The 11,770-nt window shown below is 36.0% G+C and overlaps 1 long non-coding RNA gene across 1 annotated transcript; it reads right to left on the reverse strand.

The window, feature by feature from the left end:
• Positions 1-3,114: 3,114 nt before the first annotated feature.
• On the reverse strand, positions 3,115-8,143 carry LOC107865916. The gene is made up of 3 exons (XR_001672737.2): positions 7,662-8,143; positions 7,298-7,406; positions 3,115-4,526 (listed from the first exon to the last, which is right to left on the reverse strand). It is a non-coding gene; the product is annotated as an uncharacterized LOC107865916 (long non-coding RNA).
• Positions 8,144-11,770: the final 3,627 nt, after the last annotated feature.

Consider the following 11,770-nt stretch of genomic DNA (forward strand, 5'->3'; position numbering starts at 1 on the left):
ACATATAAGCTTTATTTTGGATTTATTTGCATACCAGTACATCTGTATTGATCTCCCTCCTCCTTCCATGTTCTGAGGCTCAGTCTAGGGGTCCAGAAAGGCAGTAGATTCATCAGACAGAGTTGCAGTGATTAGTTGGTGAGCCTTCTCAATTCCAGAAGGCCCGTCTTTCAGATTTTGTCCCTTATTTTGGTATACTGGGGGCCTTGTCCCAGTTTTTAGACAGTTGTCAGATTTTCCTGTAGTAGAGATTTCACAGACTAAGTCAGATGTTATTAGATGTAGTTGATTTTCAAATTTCATACTTATGTTGAATTCAAAATTGACCATGTTTTCGTAGCAGATTATGTTTCCGCATCTTTTTTATTTATATGAATGTGTGCATGCTTACCAGATAGAGAGGAACATTCCGGGCCCTCAGGGTTTGGGATGTCCGTCATAGCTAGGTCCTAGTTCGGGCTGTGACAAGAAATTATATGGGTAGAGTCGTAATGATGACACGACCCTACCAAAAAATATACATTATATGGGTAGGGTTAGAATGAAGACACAATCGTACTGAAAAGGAGAAATTATATGGATAGACCCTACTGAAAAAGAGAACTTATATGTGTAGGGTCCGAATGATGGCACAAACCTATGCAAATCAAATCTGAGGAATCCCTATAAAGATGCATGCAACTACGCAAATCAAATCTAAGTAGTCATTGAAAAGACGCACAGTGCTATGCAACTCAGATATGAGAAAGTAGTCCAAAAATATGCACGGTACTACACAAATTAGATATGGGAAAGTAGGGAAAAGAAGTGTGGTGTCCTAACTTTTGATAACATGATCATTGGTCAGACAGGCAGCATATATGGGTTATAGCGGCCCGCCGACAGCAGAATCTCTTTGATTCTCTACCAAGATCGTAGAGTTTATGATACCATGTGAGAAATATAAAAGAAAAATATTATTGAATTATTGTAACTATATTATTACATTGAGACCCTATTTATAGACTTTATATTCCAATCTTTTTCTAAATAGGACACTATATTACAATTCCTTTCCAAATAGAATTATATACGCTATTCGTATTCCTATTCATATTCTAACAATATCAATGTTATTTTTCCTAAAAAAATTAATTAGAGCATGATAGAAAATGAAATTTCTGATGAAAAAAGATATAAGAAGATGACAAATCAAAAAAAGTAATGAATCTTAGGAGATGTTGGCGAACACTTACATTTAGATGATGGGTGGACACAACTCTTGAGGAGCTAGTAGTTTTCATCCACTTTGATACGGGAATAATCATGGATATGGTCTTAGGAGAGTGTGTATTGGACCTGAGCCTTAGCACGTGCAATTGAAGTGTAAAATAGGCCCAAAATACACCCAAATCAGCCCATAAATTACACTAGATGGGTGCCCACTCTTTGAAGGGCCTTTTGACCATTTTAACTTATATTTTGTAATAGCTATAAAAAGAACATTGTAGGGGTTTTATTTTAGTTTTTGGATGATATTTGGGAGTCTTGTAAGACTTGTAACAAGATCTCTCTCTAGTGAGAAGAGTGACCACCGAAACTAGGATACAACAATAGGGTGGATTCTCTTTTGTTGTTGCTTGCTTGGAAACGTTGATGCTAGAGAGGTGGAATCCGATCTTGTGTCATGTAAGATATAGGTTTATTGTTGTGTGTAGCATTAAGGGTCCAAGAGTGTCCATTCTTGGGTTCTTTAGATTATACCTTCATGTGGTCTATCTATCTATCAGTTTACCTTCTTGTAAACTTGTTTAGTGTTTGTGTTGTAATCTTGTGTTCTTGTTGTTATTGTTAAATCCGAATCTTGTGTATTCTTGTTCATCATCTTATGTTTTTAATCTAGTTTTTTGTCCGCTGATTTGGTGTAATAAACACCTTGTTATCTTCTTGTTATTGTGTTCTTAGGAAGCCGAGACTTGATCTCCAAAAGGATTCACGGATTTCTTCCATTTTGTGGACTGTTTTTTGGACTAATTTTGGTATTACCTTGTTTGTCCCGTATCACACTTCATGCCTGATGATAGACCAAGATCTTCTTCAATAGGTAGGTATCTTGTTTTCCCTGTCTGTACCTCCTTTTCCCAGTTAATAGAATGGCCACCAAGAAATTACCACGTTTCTTTGGTGGCACAGAACTCTGAAAAACCTTTGCAGGAGCATGTAACTTGGATTAAGAACACTCATTTTCTAGTCCACGTGATAAAGACATGTCTCGCTTGCTCTTATCACATTCTTCACGGCAATAATCCTCTTGAGCATCTTCGCACAATAACCCCATATGCAATATCTAAAAGGAAAAGAAAGGACAGAATTTATAAAAATGGAAAGAGGACTACATATGCATAAAGATAAAGGCAGTATATAAGAGAATTAAATGCTACAACATGCTAATGGAAGAATCAATGTATCCTTTAGGTGGAACCCAATATCCAATATCATTTAGAATCCACTTTGAAGAATGCCAGAAAGATTAGACAGCTCGAAGAGGTCCTAATTCTCCCCTAAGAGGTCATATCACTTCCATTTAGGCTTCTAGTTTTGTTCCATTTTTCATCTCTATTTAAGATTCCAAAATAAGGGTGTTAAATGAGTTCACAGATTTAGTCATAATTTACTCCATGGATGAGTAGGCAGATTTGATTCTAATCTGCTCCACAATTGAGTAGGCATATATATATGATTGCAATCTGCTGTAAATATGTGATATCATATATTGTGACTCTAGGAGAATAGATAAGAGGAAATCCCTTAATTCATGTATCTCCTAGGCTAAGTTGCATAAACTCCGATGCGGGTATCCGAGACAGGTGACGAATCCGATAGTCGGATTCGTCAAAATTTAAATTTTAAAAGTCGGAGGTGCGAATCCGAGTATGGATACGGATGCAGGAATTTGGCTAAAAAATTAAATATTATAAATATAAAGTTATAAAAATATTCGAAAAATCTACTTTTAAAGTTTAAGATAACTTTTAGTTACTTTTTTCAATTAGGATTGGTATATACTTGTATTTTTGGGAAATCAACAAACACATATATATTAATATAGAAATTCTTTGATGAGAAACCACACACACATATCTTTTGACTATATTAATATAAACTTTTTTTATATTTTAAAAAATATTATTAAAAACTAGATCTGATGAGTCATCTTCCCAATCCTCAACCACTTTCTGTTTCTTCCCAACGATTCAAAGTCCTTCGACAAAAATTACAGTCGCCGAATTTTGACGATGACAGCAGTCGCTGATTCCGATGATGATTGTCGCTGGATTTTCCAACGATTCAAATTCCATCGACAAAAATTACATTCACCAAATTCCGACGATGATAGCTGTCGCTGATTCCGATGATGATTGTCGCTGGATTTCTTGCCGGATTCCGATGGAGACAGTAGTCACCAATTTTCTCCCTTCCGACGACGACAACAATACAGTCGCCGGTTTTTCTTACGATGACGACAACCAACTTTTTTCTTGAAGTTAGATCAAAGTCTTCGGATTTGTTTTACCAAATCAGAGATGTACCCCGCACCAGCGCCACGTTGGGATGGGTTCTGCAGTGAAATCAATGAGTCCGCGCAACATAACTCCTAGGAATTAGGGATTGATTAGATTCTTTTGATCTTCTTGTTCTCCTATAAATATTGTGCAAATCTATGAATAAAAACATATTTTTGTAGTATCTAAACATTCATGGTATTAGACTTGGAATTTTTCCCCTTATACCATATGGTCAAAATAGCTTCTCAGGGAAAATATCTTTCTGGAATATCAAAAGAAGACAAAATGTCTTCTCTGGAAGCTCCAAATCTGATGACTCAAGGAGGCAATGTTTCTCACATGCCCTTCCAGTTAACTTCTCATCGATTAAATGGGAAGAACTGTCTAAAACGGACACAATTCGAAGAGTTTGCAATCGGTGATCGTAAAAGCTTGGGACATCTAACTAGAAAGACGAAAAAGTCAAAAATCGGAGACCCAAAGATGAACACATGGAGATTAGCATGTTGTTTTGATATCTGAAAATGGAATTACCTCCGAGGATACATTGCATTAGCATGTTGTTTCATTTAGTTCTCTTATGTACTTTCTATTATAAAAAATTCTTCTTTTTCTTTCCTTTCAGATATTGTGTGTTGAATTGTTGTGTAGAACCACCAAAGGATTGATGCTGTGAAGTATGTGACAAGGGCAAAGGATCCATGTTACATGCTTCTGAAAAGATTTGTCAGAGCATTGCGCCACCAAGGAAACACAATAAGTTCCCTGGTTCTCATGGTATTAACTGGGAAAAGGAGGTACGGACTGGGAAAATGAAGTATCTCCCTGTTGAAGAAGCACTCAGTCTACCATCGAGCCTCAATAAAAAGGGAAATCCACTGAACATCATTGGCTCCCCAAGACTTGTGACAACAAAATGTATGGCAACCGGGACTCGAGGGAGTTTTAGCACGTCTGGAGCTCAAACTTCAAATTCTTTTCCTGCGAAGAGCCCATTGCAACGGATTTTAGGATCAGCAAGATATATAAATCCACAGAATGTCAAAAACACTAAAATCACGGAACAGATCAAAAACACAGTACAAGATTCAAAAGGTTAGTGTTCACCAACATCTATTGTATTTGTTATTTGTTTTGATATGTCTTATTCTTATATCTTTATTCATCAGAAATTTCATTTCCTATCATATACTCTAATTGATTTAGACTACATTTTAGGTTTTGGTGAGCTTAAGAGTCCTGGTGCTACCAATGAGAGTCCATTGATGAATCCAATTATGACACACCCTTGTGATCCTACTTTAGCTCATTCCTGGAAGTAAGTACCCTTGATCACGTACTTTAATTAGTAAGATAAGTTTACACAGGTAAAACTGAGCATCAAAAAGCAGAAAAGTTTCCTTTTGATTACTCTACAGACTACATATATATATATATATTGAAGATCTTTCTTTATTCTGTGCAATTGGAACTATTCAGCCGGAAAAAAGGCTTTCTTCCCTATAATTAATAGTCTCTTTTCCTCTTTGTGTATCAGGGGAAGTTTTGACATCAAAGGTGCTCCTGAATTCGCTCCTGGGATGCTCAATAATTGTATCCAGGCTTATCCTCCTTCCAAAGTCAGGCGTAAAGTGTATGAGTTCTCAAGGCTATTGTCTGGTACTCTTAAATTTGAACTAGTACGAGTGAGGCTATGTGGATAAGTCTATTCAACAATCATTTTGCGGTGTAAAGAAGATACAATACTGTATTTCCTTGCAAGTGAGATAGAAAGGTCATCTTCTGCCTTATAGATGTCTATCTGAAAAGGGATAAGGGTCGTGAAGTAGAAGTGGCGTCCTTACCCAAGAAGGTTTTTACTAGAGATTAATTTGCATTTCTCATTTTATGCAGGTCTGAGATATAAAATGCTCTGGTGGAGTTCTTGCGTAACAAAGATTCGGTGATGAGAATGCTTATAAATGATGTTGAGCTGATTCTCATCACCAAATCTTTGATACGCATGAACACTACCAGAGCAATATTGATCCTCAGACCTTCGTATAATGGGAAATGCAAATCAATTTCCAGTAAAAACCTTCCTGGGCAAAGGTGCCCTTCTACTTTGCAACCCTTTCCCTTTTTCGAAAGATATATAAGGCAAAAGCTGAGCTTTCTCTCTCACTAGCAAAGAAATAAAGTCTTATATCTTCTTTGCCCGGACAATATCATTGAATAGACTTTCCCAGTTATCCCCACATGGAACGAGTTCAAATTTAAGAGTATCAGGCAATAGCCGTGAAAACTCATATACGTTACGTCTAACTCTAGAAGGAGGATGAGCATGGATAAAGTTATTAAACATCCCAGGTGCAAAATCCAGATCACCTAAGATGTCAAAACTTCCCCAATAATACAAAGAACAAGAGAAAGATTAATAATTATTGGGAAGAGAACCTGTATTCTTGTTGAATGGTGCAAATTCCTCGAGTAAAAAAAGATCTTCAAAAAATATATATGGTCCGTAGAATAATCAAATGGAAAGTTTTCTGCTTCTTGAAACATAACAAAAGGCTTATTCAAGTTTCAAGGCCAAAAAAGAAAACAGAGAAAGTTCCACATGGAGTTGAAAGATGTTTTGCACTCTACATCTCATTAAGTTACAGAACCCCAAAAAAATAGAAAACAAACAATGTATGGCTTCCATATAACCTACTTACTAACAATTTCTTGTTTTCTAGACCTGCAAACGTAAGATGGCCCATAATGCAATGATATAGAGAGGCAGTAACCTAAAGTCTTCATGAAATTTCTCCATAATGGGAATCAATTTAGATTGAGATTATCAGTATATATTCAGATTATCATTATGTCATGACTTGTAACTACTATGTATGAGCATAACTCTTTCCCATTGTTGGGAATATACTCTATATTGTCCTATTCATTTTTTCAATGATACGAATAGATCTCCTGCCAGCTTGCATGCACCCCAACTAATTCACTAGGCAACCTGTCCATCCCACAAAGGGAATTTCTTAAGCTTATATGCAAAAGTCTAACTTGGCCATACCATATATTGTCAAGTAGGGGGTGGGCGTTTAGTATTCGGTTCGGTATTTTTAAAGTTCGGGTTCGATAATTCGGTAATCAATATTTGAGAGTAGATACCACATACCATACTTATAAACATCAATTCGATAATTTAGTAATCGGTAAATTAAATTTCGGTTCAGTACGGTATTTGGTTAGACGTATCGTATTATATATATCCTGAATAACGAAATGTTGAAATTTTACCCCCAAATACCAACTGAATTACCGAATATCAATTACCAAATTTTTTGATTCGGTTTGGTAATTAAGTTCTCGCTGTTTTACACTCAACCCTATTGACATGGTATGCTGCCTATCAAGGCTAGCCAGATGGGTGTACCTGGTTTTGCAGCTTGGATTCAAACGTAGAATTTTCAAGTTGTTACTCCTATGTCTTAACCACTACGCCATCCCCTTCAAGAACCAACATTATGTTATTAACTAAAAAGTATCGTATATGTTTCCTTACTAATCAATAGGGAAAAGAACAATGGAGTTCATAAAAGAAAGGTCCTCATAAAAGAAAAGATTAGTCAGCTGACTACTAGCAAAGATGAGCCATCCAAAAAGCTACCACGCAAGGACAGATATGAGCTGAAATTTGAACTCTTTTGGAGTTTAATTTACCTCGTGTTAACTTATGATAGTAATTAAGGTGCATGATGAAGGATACTTACTTCCTGGAAGGATCGTGAGCAGGATCATAAGGGTGTGTCATGGGTATCATTAGACTCTCATTCAAAGCATTGGGACTCCTATGCTCCAGAATGATAGAACCCTCAGGACCTAAAAAGAAGGCTACATCAATTGGATTGAAGTACAGCAAGTAAATAAATTTTTCTATGAAAGCTTTTCAGAATATTGAAGGTGTAACAGAAAACATTTTGAAAGATAATACCAATTCAGACATATCATTGTTATTTTTCTTAAAAAAAATTAATTAGAGCATGATAGAAAATGAAATTTCAGATGAAAAAAGATATAAGAAGAGGACAGATCAAAACAAGTAATGAATCTTAGGAGATGTTGGCGAACACTTACATTTAGATAATTGGTGGACACAACTCTTGACGAGCTAGTAGTTTTCATCCACTTGGTGCCTGATGATAGACCAAGAGCTTCTTCAATAGGTCGTTATCTTATTTTCCCGGTCTGTACCTCCTTTACCCTGCTAATAGAATGGCCACCAAGAAACTTACCACATTACTTTGGTGGCACAAAACTCTGAAAAACCTTTGCAGGAGCATGTAACTTCGATCCAGAACACACATTTTCTAATCCACGTGATGAAGACATTACTTGCTTTCCCTTATCACATTCTTCACGGCAATAATCCTCTTGAGCATCTTCGCACAATAACCCCATATGCAATATCTAAAAGGAAAAGAAAGGACAGAATTTATAAAAATGGAAAGAGGACTACATATGCATAAAGATAAAGGCAGTATATAAGAGAATTAAATGCTACAACATGCTAATGGAAGAATCAATGTATCCTTTAGGTGGAACCCAATATCCAATATCATTTAGAATCCACTTTGAAGAATGCCAGAAAGATTAGACAGCTCGAAGAGGTCCTAATTCTCCCCTAAGAGGTCATATCACTTCCATTTAGGCTTCTAGTTTTGTTCCATTTTTCATCTCTATTTAAGATTACAAAATAAGGGTATCGAATGAGTTGACGCATTTATTCATAATTTGCTCCACGGATGACAGGCAGATTTGATTCTAATCTGCTCCACAATTAAGTAGGCAAATTTGATTCTAATCAGCTCCATAATTGAGTAGGCAGATATAATTGCAATCTGTTGCTGTAAATATGTAATATCATATTTTGTTATTCTAGGAGAATAGATTAGAGGAAATCCTTAATTCATGTATCTCCTAGGCTAAGTTGCATAGACTCGGATGTGGATATCCGAGACAGGTGCGGATCCAAGAGTCGAATTCGTTAAAATTTAAATTTTAAGATTCGGAAGTGCGAATCCAAGTAAGGATATGGTGCAGGAATTTGGCTAAAATACTAAATATAATAAATATAAACTTAATATGGTGCAGGAATTTGGCTAAAATACTAAATATAATAAATATAAACTTATAAAAATATTCTAAAAATCTACTTTTAACTTTTAAGATAACTTTTAGTTACATTTTCAATTAGGATTGGTATATACTTGTATATTTGGGAAACCAATAGGCACATATATATTTTTTTACAATATTAATATAAAAATTCTTTTTATGAGAAACCAACAGACACACATATCTTTTGACTATATTAATATATAAACCTTTTTTTTATATTTAAAAAAATATAATTATTAAAGACTAGATCTGGTGAGTCATCTTTTCTGTCCCTAACCACTTTTTGTTTCTTCCCAACAATTCAAATTTCGATAAAAAAATTACATTCGTCAAATTTCTACGATGACAACAGTCACCGATTTCGTTGATGACTATCGTCGGGTTCCGATGGTGACAGTAGTCATCGATTTTCTCCCACTCCTGCGATGACAACAATTACAGTCGCCAGACTTTCTGACGACAACGACAACCAACTTTGTTCTTGATGTTTGATCAACATCTTCGGATTCGTTTGACCGAATCGGAGACGTACCTCGCGCCCGCATCAACGTTGCGTTGGGATGGGTTCGACGGCGAAATCAATGAGTGCGCACAACATAGCTCCTAGGAATTAGGGATTGATTAAATTCTTTTGATCTTCTTGTTCACCCATAAATATTGTGCAACTCTATATTTTTGCAGTATCTAAACTTTCATGGTATCTGAGTTGGAATATTTCCCCTAATACCATATGGTCAAAATAGCTTCTCAGGGAGAATATCTTTCTGGAACATCAAAAGAAGATAAAATTTCTTTTCTGAAAGCTCCAATAAATAATCTAATTACTCAAGCAGGCAATGTTTCTCTCATTCCCTTCCAGTTAACTTCTCATCGATTGAATGGGAAGAACTTTCTGGAATAGGCATAGTTCGTAAATATTTCAATTGATGATCATGAAAAGTTGGGACATCTGACTAGAAAGACGAAAAAGTCAAAAATCGGAGACCCAAAGATGAACACATAAAGATCAGAGAATTCACTCGTGATTTCCTGGTTAATATATTTCATGGAGCCAATCATAAGTAAACCTTATATATTTTTACCCACTCCTAAGGATGTGTGGGAAGCCATTATAGAGACGTATTCTGAGGTAGAAAAAGCCTTTCAAATTTTTGAGTAAAAAATAAAACTATGACAAGTTAAGTAAGGTGAGAAAAAAGTCATTGCTTATTATAATGAAATGGTATTGATGAATCCAATTATGACACACACTTGTGATCCTTCTTTAGCTCATTCCTGGAAGTAAGTACCCTTGATCACGTACTTTACTTAGTAACATAAGTTGACACAGGTAAAACTAAGCATCAAAAAGGAAAAAAGTTTCCTTTTGATTATTCTGCAGACTACATATATATATCTGAGCAATTGAAACTATTCAACTGGAAAAAAGGCTCTCATCCCTATAATTAATAGTCTCTCTTTTCCTCTCTGTGTTTCAGGGGAAGTTTTGACATCATAGGTGCTCCTGAATTCGCTCCTGGAATGCTGAATAATTGTATCCAGGATTAGCCACCTTCAATTGTCAGGCGTATGGTGTATGAGTTCTCAAAACTATTGCCTGGTACTCTTAAATTTGAACTAGTTACACGTGGGGCTATCTGGACAAGTCTATTCAAGAATCATTTTCCAGGTAAAGAAGATATAGGACTATATTTCCTCCCAAGTGAGAGAGAAAGGTCAGCTTCTGCCTTATATCTATCTATCTGAAAGAGATAAGGGTTGTGAAGTAGAAGTGGCGTCGTTACCTAGGAAGGTTTTTACTAAAAATTAATTTGCATTTATCATCCTATGCAGGTCTGAGATATATATTGCTTTGGTGGAGTTCTTCCGTAACAAAGATTCAGTGATGAGAATGCAAGTACAAGCAGCTCAATATAATTTATAAGCGTTCTCATCACCAAATCTTTGATACGCAGCAGCACCACTCGAGCAATATATATATCCTTATATAATGGGAAATGCAAATCAATTTCTAGTAAAAACCTTCCTAGGCAAAGGTGCCCTTCTACTTTTCAACCCTTTCCCTATTTGGATAGATATATAAGAAAGAAGTTGAGCTTGCTCTCTCACTTTCAAAGAAATACAGACCTATATCTTCTTTGTCCGGACAATTATAGTTGAATATACGTGCCCATTTATCCCCACATGGAATGAGTTAAAATTTAAGAGTATCAGGCAATAGCTTTGTAAACTCAAACACCTTACGTCGAACTCTAGAAGGAGGATGAGCATGGATAAAGTTATTAAACATCCCAGGAGAAAAATCCAGATCACCTAAGATGTCAAAACTTCCCCTATAATGCAAAGAACAAGAGAAAGATTAATAATTGTAGACACGTAATTTTGTCCCTCCCCAAAAATATTTTTACCATTTTTACCCTTGTCTTAGTGCGTGCCCTCACCCGTATGATTATATCCTACAAAAATACAAAAAATAACAATTCCTAACAAATCAAATCCCTAATATTCTCTTATCCTAACAAACTTTATCCATACACTACCCTACCCCACACCTTTCTACCCACGTACCCCACCCCAACCAAGTCACGATTTTTTCCCCTTTTCTCTTAACAGATTCCAAAAAAGGGATTTTTACACTTTTTAGAAGGGACCCACAGGGAAATATAAGCAACAACACCACAACAACCATTTTGAGCATAGAATCATCTTTTCCACAAAAACCAAGAGGACCGGACAACATATAGATCATATACAAAATTCAATTCGGGGACCTCACCATTTTTTTCTTCACTCATAGAATTATTCACATACACATACATCACACATACTCAACATCACAGAAGGACACAGAACATCACAACAATACTCACACCTCATAGATTCACGCACTACCAACAGATGCCCACCCTTCTCACTAGAAAAAATACACACACACGCACACAGTGAGGTCAATGAGAAAACAGTGAGGTGGATGAATTAGAGAACATCGGAGAGAGACGGGAAGGATGAGAGGATACTGAAAGAGAAGAATTCGACCGTAGATCAAGTTTTTCGTCCCCTCTTCA

This window comes from Capsicum annuum, chromosome 3, assembly GCF_002878395.1.
Source record: "Capsicum annuum cultivar UCD-10X-F1 chromosome 3, UCD10Xv1.1, whole genome shotgun sequence".
Lineage (NCBI taxonomy): Eukaryota > Viridiplantae > Streptophyta > Magnoliopsida > Solanales > Solanaceae > Capsicum > Capsicum annuum.